Source organism: Lygodium microphyllum, chromosome 16 (genome assembly GCF_053477565.2).
Source record: "Lygodium microphyllum isolate KBCC chromosome 16, Lygodium_microphyllum_v1.1.10, whole genome shotgun sequence".
In the NCBI taxonomy this organism is placed as follows: Eukaryota; Viridiplantae; Streptophyta; class Polypodiopsida; order Schizaeales; family Lygodiaceae; genus Lygodium; species Lygodium microphyllum.
The window spans coordinates 20,915,495-20,928,244 of record NC_141150.1 but is presented as its reverse complement, the minus strand read 5'-3'; positions in this window follow the sequence as shown (position 1 = coordinate 20,928,244).

Below are 12,750 nucleotides of genomic sequence, written 5' to 3'. Positions count from 1 at the left end.
ATTACACTTGATCGGCTATGCCAAGTTCTTAATTTGCCTTTTGGCCCTTCTCTTGCTGGCCAACTCTTGGCTGATATTCTCTTTCACATGTCTACCCTACTAGACCCGCACACATCACCCTCCTAACCTACTATGTATCTGTGTCCTGCCACCACCGATTCGAGAAATGAACCTTCTAACTCCCATCCAACTTTTTCGAATGGTGTGCTTAATGTGGTGGGTTGCAAGAAACCATAATTCCTCGGAGGAGTTTTAAATGCCTAAGATGTGGGGTATTCTTTAACATATTAAGTATTATTTTAGGCATTTGTGGCCAGTAGTACTTATTCCTTAGATTTGCCAATAGCTTTTGAAATATTAAGTGGCCAAACATGGGGATTTTGTGGTAATATTCTCGTTCTAGATATGTATTAATGATAGTTGAGAGTACATGGAAGCATGGCTTTTAACATTGGTATATGTAATAAAGTAAATTGTTTTGAAGCTAGAAATTCTTTGTGTCTGTATGAGTAGATCTTGTTGTGATGTTTATGATTATTTCTTCAATCTTTGGATCTTTTTATTATAGGATGGCTAATGTATTGTTTTCTATTGGCAAATCACATACCTAGACATTTTGTAGCTTTGTCATCTAAAATAGGCAATTTACGATTTTGTTGTTTTGTTCCTTTGTGTATTATATTGTGAAATTTTACTCTTGCAATGCCAAGATCCGTATTAACACTCATCCTGGAAGGTGAGCCTTCTCCATCATTAGTATGATGGGTTGGTGATTAGTTTCAATGAGGAATTTTGTACCATGTAGGTGTGGATGTAGTTTTGATATTGCCCATACTATAGCTAAGAGTTCCTTTTTAGTTGTGTTGTAAATTTCTTCTTATTTTGTCCATCCCTTGCTTATATGTGAAATGGGATACCACTTGTTAACCCCAACACGAAGAAAGCAAAAGGAAATAAAAAAGACGCAGGGCAAAGGTGAAAAAAAGGTAGTCCAACTAAAGAAATAATAGGAGAAAAGGCCAAAAGCGCAAGGGCAACCTTAAAAGTCCAAGGCAAATGCAAAAGGGGAAAGGCCCCTGAAATCTTGTAAAAGAGCGTTGGGCTCTCACCCGTGCAATTTGTAAATGTAGACGGGCGGTGGAAAGGAAGCTAGGAAGATAGAAGGACAATGGGAAAAAGGGCCTAGGCTACGACCGGCCATGTAAAAAAGGGGAAAAGGGGATGATCGCCCAAAAGGAATTTAGGGTTTTGTATATAAAGTTGAAAAGTGAATGAGAAGCTCATTCTTGTGTGTGGCCAAAAGTAGCTCTCCTCTTCTTCTTCTTCTTCTTCTTCTTCTTCTTCTTCTTCTTCTTCTTCTTCTTCTTGCTTGTTTGAGCTTGTGCTTGAGAGAGGGAGTGTGAGAGTGTGAGGGAGTGAGTGTGTGAGGGTGAGGGACCGAGGAGGAGAAGCTCTCTATCTTCTCCTCTCTTCTTCTCTTCTCTTCTCTTCTCTTGTCTTACTCGCAGCAATGGAGCTTGGAGCTTGGAGCGGGAGGATCAAGCTTACTTGAAGCTTGCACTTGGATCGTGGAGCCACCGGAGTGCGCGGGAGAGGAGTAACTCTAACGACACGGAGGTAAGCTCACTACACCCATAGATATGGATGGCGCGTCGATTATGTGAGAGGTAGCCATTAGTGCTCGGCTTGGAACGCTTGAAACAATAAGCGGTCCGTGGGTCTTGGCGGTTGAGCGAAAGCTCTCACATTTTGGTTCCGTTGTTGGTGAGACCAACGGATTCAAGCCTTGAGCGCTTGCGCGCTTTGAATCAAGTATCAAAGTAAGGGTTTCCCCGAACCGGTGCTTGAGATAGGTAGGAAGTGAGGGGGTTGAAGATGGTATTTGATCTCCTTGGCAAGTAGGTTTTTGTTTTGTTTGAGGTTTATGTTGTGAGATGGAGTAGTGTATGTATTTACTTTGTGATTTGGATGCATTAGAGTAGGAGAAAACAAAGAAAAACAAAGAAAATCAGCATTAGGGTTTCTGTTGTCAAAACAGGGAAAGAGGGTTTGCTTTGCTTGCCGATTTGCATTTTGGAGTTTATTGGCTATTCTAGGTATATACAACTCTTCCCCTCCATCCATAGCTTTGATCTGGAGATATGTATGACAGGCCATGACCTGAATCGTGTGATTCGGGCGATTTATCATCGCGCCGGTAAAAAACGCGCCGCGCTCGGCATGTTCGAGTGACGGCGATTCTGGGCCGAGTCCCAGAATCGGCCCTCGGACCACTTGACTCGGCCCGTCCGAGCGACCCACTCGGCCCAAAAACTCATTCGGCCCGTCTGAGCGACCCACTCGGCCCTCGGACATCCAGATTCGGACTGGCCAAATTTGACATTCGAACCAGTCACATTCGGCCCTTCCTACTCGGCCCTCGGACGGTCCGAATCGGGCATTCGGCCCCTGTAGTTCGAACCTGTTGGGCCGAATTTAGATTTTCTCAAATTTTAACCTGAAGACAATGAAATTAACCGAGAAACCATACAGAGCTGAAACCATATCATAGATCGATTCAGTGGGCTAAAACTTAGAGCAAGTAGTTCAAAATTTGGCTATAAACGGTCCTCCAAATTACGCATGGTATTTACCGTAACGGCCCTGCGAGCCGGGGGGGACTACCCCCCACCCCGGACCCCCGCAGAGGGGGCTCTGCCCCCTCCGCACCTCCCCCAAGTAGGTTGGAGAGAAAACGCGTGCCGTGATAAGTCTTCCAAATTGGACCCTGGTGAAGTAATGGCTCTACACAAGCATGGATTCTCACTTGCAAAAGAGCAGCCAAAAGCCCATACCCGAATAGAGACAAACAAAGACCCTAGAACCTCAATGGGCCAATCTAGCCATCAAGGGCAAAAAGGCCACACCACAAGAACACAAAGACATTGTGTTCATACCATGTCTAGTCAGAGCGAAATGCAACATCAGCAAGCTATAAAGGCCAAGATGACTAGGCATGACACTCTTGATGAGAGATGTACCTTGAGCAACATTGCACAAACAACCCAAGACATTGGTGGAGAATCCACGTCTGGTCATGCAAGTGGGGACTCAAGGGCATCTGTCAAAAGGCTTAAATTTACAAGCCGAGACCCAGAAGATGAAGACATAGTACCACCTGCTTATCTTAGGGTCAAACTCACCGCAAAAAGAGAGCATACTATTGATGCTCTAATTGATGAAGGAGCAGATTTTAATATCTTGACCTATGAATCATGGACCTTACTAGGCCAACCAGAGCTCACACCGACTAGTGCAACTCTTAGCCCTTATGGGGGACACCCACAAGCACTCATAGGGAAGTGCAAAATCCTTGCAACAATTGAAACAGAAAGCTTGCCTATCCTATTTCATGTTCCTCCAAATAGTGCTAGCTGCGGGAAAGAAACCCTCCTAGGAAGACCATTCAAAAGGGCCACCAAATGTGAGGCTAACTACGCAGCTCAGAGGATACACCTGACGCTACCGGGTGTAAGGATAGTCACAACCTTTAGCAAGGGTGACCTCATCGAACCTCGAGGGAAAGGCAAGCAAGGTGCTGACATAACAGCCAAGCCTACTGACAAGAGCAAGGACTTGTTGGAAGAGTTAATACAAGCATATGTCGAACAACGAGAACTAGTGAGTGTGGCCAGGCCTGGAACAAGAAGGTCAAGAGACAATGCCAAGGACGGGCTTTGGACTTACAAATATCGTAGAAGACCCCAAAAGAAGCCCAAGCCTTATAGACGCAGGCATCGATGGAGGGTCAGCACAACGCCGCGATGGATATCCAAAGCGTTGCTATGTGCTCAAGGGTACTACGCAGGTAACCAATGGATTTGGGTACCAAAATTCCCTGCTAAACCACCTCCATCAACTGAAGGCCAGAGTGCATCAAAAGCAATGAAGCCTAGGAGGAAATCTAAGAGAAGCTCTAGGTCTCGAGGCAAGAAACTAGACATCATTGCTCGAAAGAAAGAGCCTCAGCCTAGCATGCTAAATAGACAGATGTCATATGTAGCCATTGAGCATGCACAAAAATCATTAGTGCCCAAAGAGCCTTTGATTTTCCAAGGGGAGAACAAGCATCATAGGCACAACATTGCTCAAGGCAAGGCCGATCGCTCAACAAAGCAAATGGCACAATCGTATAACAGCCTCGAGCAAATCATTCAGCCAGTGCCAAGTCCACCTAAGAGTCCTAGATCTTCTACGTCCTCTTTTTCCAAACAGACACAGGAAGCACAATAACGGTCGTCAATGGCGGCTGCTCACTCCCAATCTCTATCTCCATCAAGGCTTCCAAATATCCAAGAGGGAAAACATGACACTGGTCACAGCCCTTGGCCCAAGGATATGCGTGTGCAACCCAATGTGACCAGATCAACTCATGCTCTATCTACACAGATGAGTGCTCAAAGGTCGACAAAAGGCATGACCACTTCCAATCGACCTAAGGACTTAACACTGCAATCCACCAAGAGTAGCCAGCCCACTGGACTAGCCACCACTACTTCCAATCAGGGATCACAGCAGTCACAGCCCTTGGCCGTGACAATGCCCCTTGTGGAACGTGTCCTTAGTAATTTACATGTGGAGGAGGTGTCACAACAAACTTCATTGACAGCTCTAGCACTTTCAAAGTGCCTAAAGCCTAGGCTGGAGGAGTTAAACACAAGGGAGTTGGCTGAAGAGCTAGACTCCTTAAAAAGGGAGGCAATTGTGCCCTCACAGCTTGGTAAGGCTATTCAGCAGGCCACGACTGTGTCCCATGAGGACACACTAGAGAAGGGAAATGCTAAGGCCCAACCAAGCACATCAGCGGTCGACCTAGCCCAAGGTCCTAAGCCATTAGATGCACCTGCGCTGACCAAGAAAAAGAGGAGAAAGCAACGAAGACAACAACAATCACAGGTGGTTGTGGACCCCAAGAACATTGAGACGAAGAGTGCCGGAGAGCCGATGAATAACGCATCGAGTCCATCCACCAATGAACCCATTAATGCCTCTCCTAATAGCAGTGAAACCTCAGACACATCCGTGTGTTCTGAAAAATCAAAGCAGCTGTTACCATCAATAGTTGCTTGCAACACTCTATCCACTGACAATAGAACTCGCATTGACCAATCAAGAGTGGATACAACGCCATCACAGCAGGGTGACAAATCCATACCAGTCACATCCGAGAAGAACCATGATAAAATAGCAACAAAACCTCAGGAGAAACATGAGAACCCCAAGAGCATAAGAAATCCTAGTGTTGACCAATCTTGCTCATCTAGGCCTGAGCCTCCAACTATGCTAAAGCCTAAGGAAACTCCTAGAACCTTGCATGAGATGGCAACCGAGCAAGCCCTCGTTGAACATAGAAGTATCGCAGAATGCTTAATTGAGTTGGATGCTAAGCTCAAAGTAGTCGCACATGTCTACGTCCTTGCGGACATGGGCACAATCCCCAAGGAGCAGCTTGGAGATTACTTGTCCTTTCCTCTATCCTGGGAAGAGCGAGAACATCTTAACGAGCACTACGATAGGCTCCTGCATGAACGCATGCGACTCATCTCTGACAAGGAGGCTGACGAACTGCCCTTAACCATTACGTTCAATGAAGTGCTCTGCCGACGAATCTCGTAGACATAGAGCAACTAAAGTGATTGTCAGCAGGCCAGAGTCAATTTGAGCAGCGTTGGTGCGAAAGCCGCGTTGTAATGGCCAAACTAGGGGCTCACATCATGACAGTCTCAGAGGAGCGATTGGCCAAATGGCGGTCTCAAAGAGACCCAACCTATGTGGCACTAACTTCCCTTCGAGTGCTGATTACCATTCGGGGTATGGACTTAGCTGGAACTAGCCAAGAGAATGCTCTGTTTGATAAGGTTCTCACTGAGGAGGAGTTACATATTGCTAGTAGACTCGGACAAGGTCCCATGCTACTCGATGTGGCAAAATATCTATCGATATTGACTAAGCTGCCACGAATACTAGATGCGTGTGCCACGCTCCAGTACAACCCTGAGTTCTACAATTGGTTTCTATCCTCGTGAGGTGACATGGATTCGTATCTGTATATATATAGATGTATATATAAACAATGATTTTTGTGTCACCCTGTATAGATACTATCAACACACACAAGCAATGATAGTCAAGCACAGGGAGAAGAGTTGGGTTTGACAGGCTAAGCTCCTCAGGTCCTCCTCTCATCACACTTTTAAAAGTCGTGTGAGCATTCCCACCTCCAAGTGAAGGGCATGCAACCCTCATTACCGCCATAGGAAGCCTTGACCAACGACTCTGATGGTGTAGATGGGGTACCGTCCCTTTCTATACACCTTTCCCCCTTTCTGGTCTATCCTTCCGAGGAGGAGCCCTGCCTAAATCCATGACCGCCAGCCGACGTAACTCGGCATGAACCAAGATCTGCTAATGGCAGGAGGCTAAATATACATCACGGGGGCCATCCCTCTACAACAAGCACTACATGCCCTACCCCTCCCCTTCTCGTCCTATGCGCTTGATAACCTGCACTATAATCCCTTACATATGAATGGTCTTATCATGTGACAAATCCTAATCCTTGATTTGCATCTTACAGGTCCCCCGCAAGGAAAACATGGAGAACCAAGGGCAGCTAGCTTCCAAGCCGACGGGAACATGCAGCACACGCCCCTCCACCAGTGCGCCACATGCCCACTCTTAAAAGGTATGCCAAGAAACGCGGCCCCAAGCGACACCGCCTCGAACGAAGGCCGAAGAATCCGCGGGCCAAGGGAGCGGACACTTAGGGAGGCACACAAAATGTGGCAACGCCAATTGCACAGACCCCCAATGCATGCTCGGGCACCAGGTGCTCACAAAGTGACAAGGCGGCCAAGGATAGGGCAGAAATTAATGAATTGTTTAAAGACATTCTGGAAACGGTAGCGGCCCGGGACTACACCATTCATGTCTCGGCCGACATGTTCCCTGCCCAGCCTCACGGGAGCCCCGCACTAGCACCGCCCCGATTGCCTAGCCAACCGGACTCACCCCGCCTCGTACCTATCGACTAAATCCCTATGATGTGCAAGTAGCTCGACAAGTTAGCATGCTAGAACATTTTGTTTTTTGATGAGTAAAGGGGCAAGGTCCCCACTTGTACACATTCCCATTACTTCTCGTTAATGTATGTGACCTTAACAAGCAATGAAATAGGCATCCCAATAGACATCATAGAATTCTAAAAAATTATGTCTTATCATGATTGCATTTGTTCGATGCACTTAACACAAGCAAGCATATACTCTCACGAAGTGACAAGTGGATGCAAGATGATACAGGTCTTTGTGCAAAAGTGTTCAATGCCCGATCACCGCAAGACCATCGACCCCACAAGGAGCCGCGGCAAAGCCACGCTGTCGAAAGCACGAATCACCCTTGCCGACCGCCCACATCGCATGGCCCAAAGCACATTCATGGGCCACGCTCCCTTTCTGGGTCAAGCTCTATAGTTGGCTCACGGCAGTCGTTACCTCAATCGTACCAACATCACGTGTGTCACAAGGAGGTTTGCAATATCTCAAGTGTGTCTCCCCATCTCAACAACTGTTTCTCTAACAACGAGGCTAGGGCACAATCATCATTGTACTATCCATTTCCTGAGCCTTCGAAGCTTGACATTTTCCAACCCATTGAAAGGCTGATAACCTCAACATATTGTAATGGTTGTACTCAGGCAAGTCCAGAAAAAAAGAAGCACAGGGAAAAGAAAGAAATAAAGAAAAAAGAAAAAAAAAATTAAAAAAAAAAAAAAAACGAATGAAAAGATAAGAAGCACCCACGATCACAGCACAGCACCTAAGGGTCCTCAAATTAGGTACGTCTAGTGACCTTGGTTGACTAGCTTCGTCCCTAGTCCCCTAGCCCTTTACCATCACCCACAATTGTTTAGGGCACATCAAGGGCAGGACATACATGGGGAGCTTGTCTTGCCTATGGTTAGACCTGTCACCCTGACCCACTTGCACAATTCTCTCTTGCACTCTGCCTTAGTACCATTGCAATCAGTGGTGATAAGCACCGCACGATTGGCCATGAAAAGTACATCGTACTCATCAAGCAAGTCCAATAGTTTCCAGCTACTGAAAGTGCGGTGTCCTTGTATTCAATTATGCTATGTCGTGCAGTCACAATGCAAAGGATGTCTCATATACCTTCACGTGTACTTCTTCTCCACATGGACAATTTTGCTTCATCCACGCATTGTTATGAGAAACTAGCCCAGTGTCTTCTAACTACGTAATATCTAAGTGTGCACGAGCACTCACATAATATCTGCACTGAAGTATATCCACAGTTTGGGTCCTCAAGTACAGGACAATACTCTAGGCTTGCTTAGAGTTCGACCTGTCTCCCAAACTAATCAAAATATGTCTTGTGCACAATAAGAAGACTAGTACTACCCCTTAATGAGAGACCACATGCGAGGTTTTCCAATTGCAGGTATAAGGTGTTGTTCTCTCTTCATCAACACTCAACTGTGAATGCTTATCCCTTACCATTCGACAAGCTCGCAAAGAATCGTCATGTGCAGAATCCCCAACAAACCAACACTTGTGCTGGCCATCAATGCAATCCCCAACACAAAATAGCCCTACCACCAACTCCAACAACCTTCCACCAACCACCTTGGCCACTAACAGGCCCCCAGGACCTTCTGCCACACCACCACCAACACTTCTCCACGGAAACCACAGGCGTCCTTGTCACCCACGTCTTCGGTGCATGCTACAACCTGCTACCTACGACGATGAGTGCCATGGGACTGGCACTCGTCTAGGAGGGGGGTAATGTTAACCCCAACACGAAGAAAGAAAAAGGAAATAAAAAAGACGCAGGGCAAAGGTGGAAAAAAGGTAGTCCGACTAAAGAAAGAATAGGAGAAAATGCCAAAAGCGCAAGGGCAACCTTAAAAGTCCAAGGCAAATGCAAAAGGGGAAAGGCGCATTTTTAAATAAAAAGGTGCACCCTGAAATCTTGTAAAAGAGCGCCAAGCTCTCACCCGTGCAATTTGTAAATGTAGACGGGCGGTGGAAAGGAAGCTAGGAAGATAGAATGACAATGGGAAAAATGGCCTAGGCTACGGCCGGCCATGTAAAAAAGGGGAAAAGGGGATGACCGCCCAAAAGGGATTTAGGGTTTTGTATATAAAGTTGAAAAGTGACGAGAAGCTCATTCTTGTGTGTGGCCAAAAGTAGCTCTCCTCCTCTTCTTCTTCTTCTTCTTATTCTTCTTGCTTGCTTGAGCTTGTGCTTGAGAGAGGGAGTGTGAGAGTGTGAGGAGTGAGTGTGTGAGGGTGAGGGACTGAGGAGGAGAAGCTCTCCATCTTCTCCTCTCTTCTTCTCTTCTCTTCTCTTCTCTTGTCTTGCTCACGGCAATGGAGCTTGGAGCTTGGAGCGGGAGGATCGAGCTTGCTTGAAGCTTGCACTTGGATCGTGGAGCCACTGGAGTGCGCGAGAGAGGAGGTAACTCGAACGGCACGGAGGTAAGCTCACTACACCCGTAGATATGGATGGCGCGTCGGCTATGTGAGAGGTAGCCATTAGTGCTTGGCTTGGAACGCTTGAAATAATAAGCGGTCCGTGGGTCTTGGCGGTTGAGTGAAAGCTCCCACACCACTATCCATCTTATTTTTGTTGTAACAGGATTACGCCCCCAACCCTACATTTGATACATCTATCTGAATCTTAAATGGTTTTGTAAAGTCAAAGTAATTAAGCTGGTAGGTTGTTGTATGTAATTGTTTCTTTAGCTAATCGAAGCCTTGCTCACATGTTGCTATCCATTGTATTTGTTTTCCTTTTTAGTAACTCTCTCAACAGTTTTGTCTTTGCTACCAGGTTTAGAATGATTTGTATGGAGAATGTAGAAAGCTTTGTAATATCCTAATGGATGTTGCTTGTAGAAATTTCTATATTATGTTTATTTTGGTAGGATCTACACTTATTCTAGCTTCTCAAATGATGTATCCTAGGGATTTCAAGCAAGTGACTCTCCACTTGCATTTTCTTGGTTGTGATTGTAAGTTGTATTTTTGTATTTTTTAAAGCATATATTTTAGGATCTCCTTATGCTCTTCCCAACTCTTGGTATGGATCAATATATTGTTGGAACAGATTGCCTTTTAGCCCCAACCTAGTTGACCTAGTAGGTTAGTTAGAATTTGAACGCAAAACCCTAAAGTATTTTTTGTCCCGATTCGGCTGCTCCTTAATCGGTCATCAAATAGTCAACTTCAAGTTAGAAAGCCCAAAGGCCTTTGTAAAGGTTTGTTCGACCTTATTATAGCCAAAAGTGAATTGAGGCCCTCATGGGTCTAATCCCGAGGCTTGTAGTAGCCAATTATTGTGTCTCACTACCTATTCGACCACTTAAGTCAATAGGAAAAGCCTTATATGGCAGTGCTCAATGGTCTATTAGGCCACTCAGTAGTGGCCCTGAAGATCAACGGGCTACTAAGGTCTAAGGATGCCATCGACAAATGTGAGAACCTTGGGTTTGCACTATCCTATGTCTCAACAATGGAACCAAATTATTGAGCTAAATGCACCAACAGTCAAGACCTTGGATGGACTTCTATTGTTTTAGTAGTTGCAACTCACTTTGGCAACAATCTCTCACCTTGTCTCTCAACACTCTGCTCTAGCTAACTAAGAATCCTTCTCTCTATTCCAAGAAAGTTTGAGGTGTGGTGAACTCACTAACTTACCTTCCTGCATTGTAGTCCAAAAGCTTGAAGGCTTGAAGATGGTTATACGACCCAAGAAACACGATCCAATGTCGTCACTCTTCCACATCCACCACTGAGTACTCCAACAAGTCAATAAGCTAGTAGAGAAGAAGAAGAAAAGCTTCACCTTCCCTTAGTTCCTCGCCAACACACCTCTCATTCACTCTCTCTCATTTACTCTCAACAATGGAAGCAAGATGATAGAGTAGAAGAAGAGAATAGAAAGCTTCAATAGTTGCATCAATAGAGCTTCTACAGCATGGATGCACCAAAAGAGTGAATACAACTAAGACCTTCCACCCTTATATAAACACGAATTAGGATTAGGGTTAGTTTATCTCTCTAGGACTATGTAACATTTTAGGGTTAGGGTTTGCGCTCCACTTTGCATTTTCGGGTTTGCACCTTTGTGAATTAGGGTTTGTGCCTCTTTTGTGTTTTAGGGTTTCTATCACTATGAATTAGGATTTGTGTCCTCTTTTGGGCATCCTATACCCTTTGTGCAATCTAAGCCAATCATTCCTTGAATCATGCTTATATCTTAGCCTTATTGGACTATGCTTACACTAATACAATGGCAAATATATGCGTGCAACCCATGCAAGAATTGCAATTCTGACAAATACAATGTGGGAGATATATACAACGTGCATAGATTTGTGAGCTTGACTCTCACAAAATAATACAACCATAATAATTTGATGTCCATGAAGTACAACAATAATATACAAGTGCCCAAAATAATGTAATGAAGCTTCACAAATTTTTTTTCCACCATCAGATAAATTTGACACTTTAGCTTTCACTTTGCTTTGATCTTCTCTAACTTCTACCTTCACAAAATATTATTAATAGCTCTTCTCACATAATGAGGATGATATGAGCAAGTAGGTGATATAGCTCATAGTGTGGAGAAACAAGGAGAAATGAAGAATGACTTATGCCAAACATCACCTTTGGTTCTGACTTATAGGATGGCATAACACTCCAAGATAGCTTGGCGCGTCCTACCATGTGCTTACAAGCAAGTTGGACTTAATGAAGATCCTAGACTTCGTAAAATAGAAGCTACACGATGACCCTAGCGCAAGCCAAAAGCCTCTCAAAGGGCTTTTCGAAGCCCAACATTGGAAGTGGACCAAGGTCCATGACTTGAATCTGCTATATAACTCAGCTCTCCTTGAAAGAGGCCCTAAAGAGACAAGGGCTAATAAGAAGAAGTAGTTACATATGATGAGTACTCTGATAGAAGACACAAAAAGCACATACAAGGATTGTGAATCAAAAGAAGAGGCCTCAATTATTGAACTCAAAACCATAGACTATGACACTAACAGGCATGCAATTGAGCAAATCATTTCCAATTCCAAACCTAGGGAAACACACACATTGCTTATTGATGGAATAGTTAGGATGGATTGTGACTAGACTTAGCTAGAATATATGGAAGTATTAGATTATGCACAAGTAGGCCTTAGCCATGCCAAATTAGTAGCATTGTATGAAGTTGAAAACACCGGGAAAAACACCCTTGTCTAGTGAAAGCCGTGATTTCAACACTGAATTGGAGATTAGTTTAGATAACAACCCAAAATTTCCTTCTATGCCTAAAACCCAATGTACCAAGGGGGATATTCTAGTCTACTTGCAATGCAAAAGATTAAAGGAGGAGAGGAGAAAGAAGGCAATAGACATCGATGCTAAAAAACAAGAAAAGCCGCAAGACCTCCCTAAGCAATTTACTAAATTCAAAAAATGAGATCGAATAGTATTATTGTTGGGAGCCAAATGTCAAGGACAAGCTAGTGAACCTATTGCAGGTCTAGCGAAAGATAGAGAGATCAACTTAGCTCTTGAAGGTGAACCTAGGTTTGGGTCTTCATTGCCTATGACCTTAGTATCATGCGGCAAAATAGGAGGCTTGTGCATAGGTGTAGATGGAGTACCAATTGTTGGGGGGT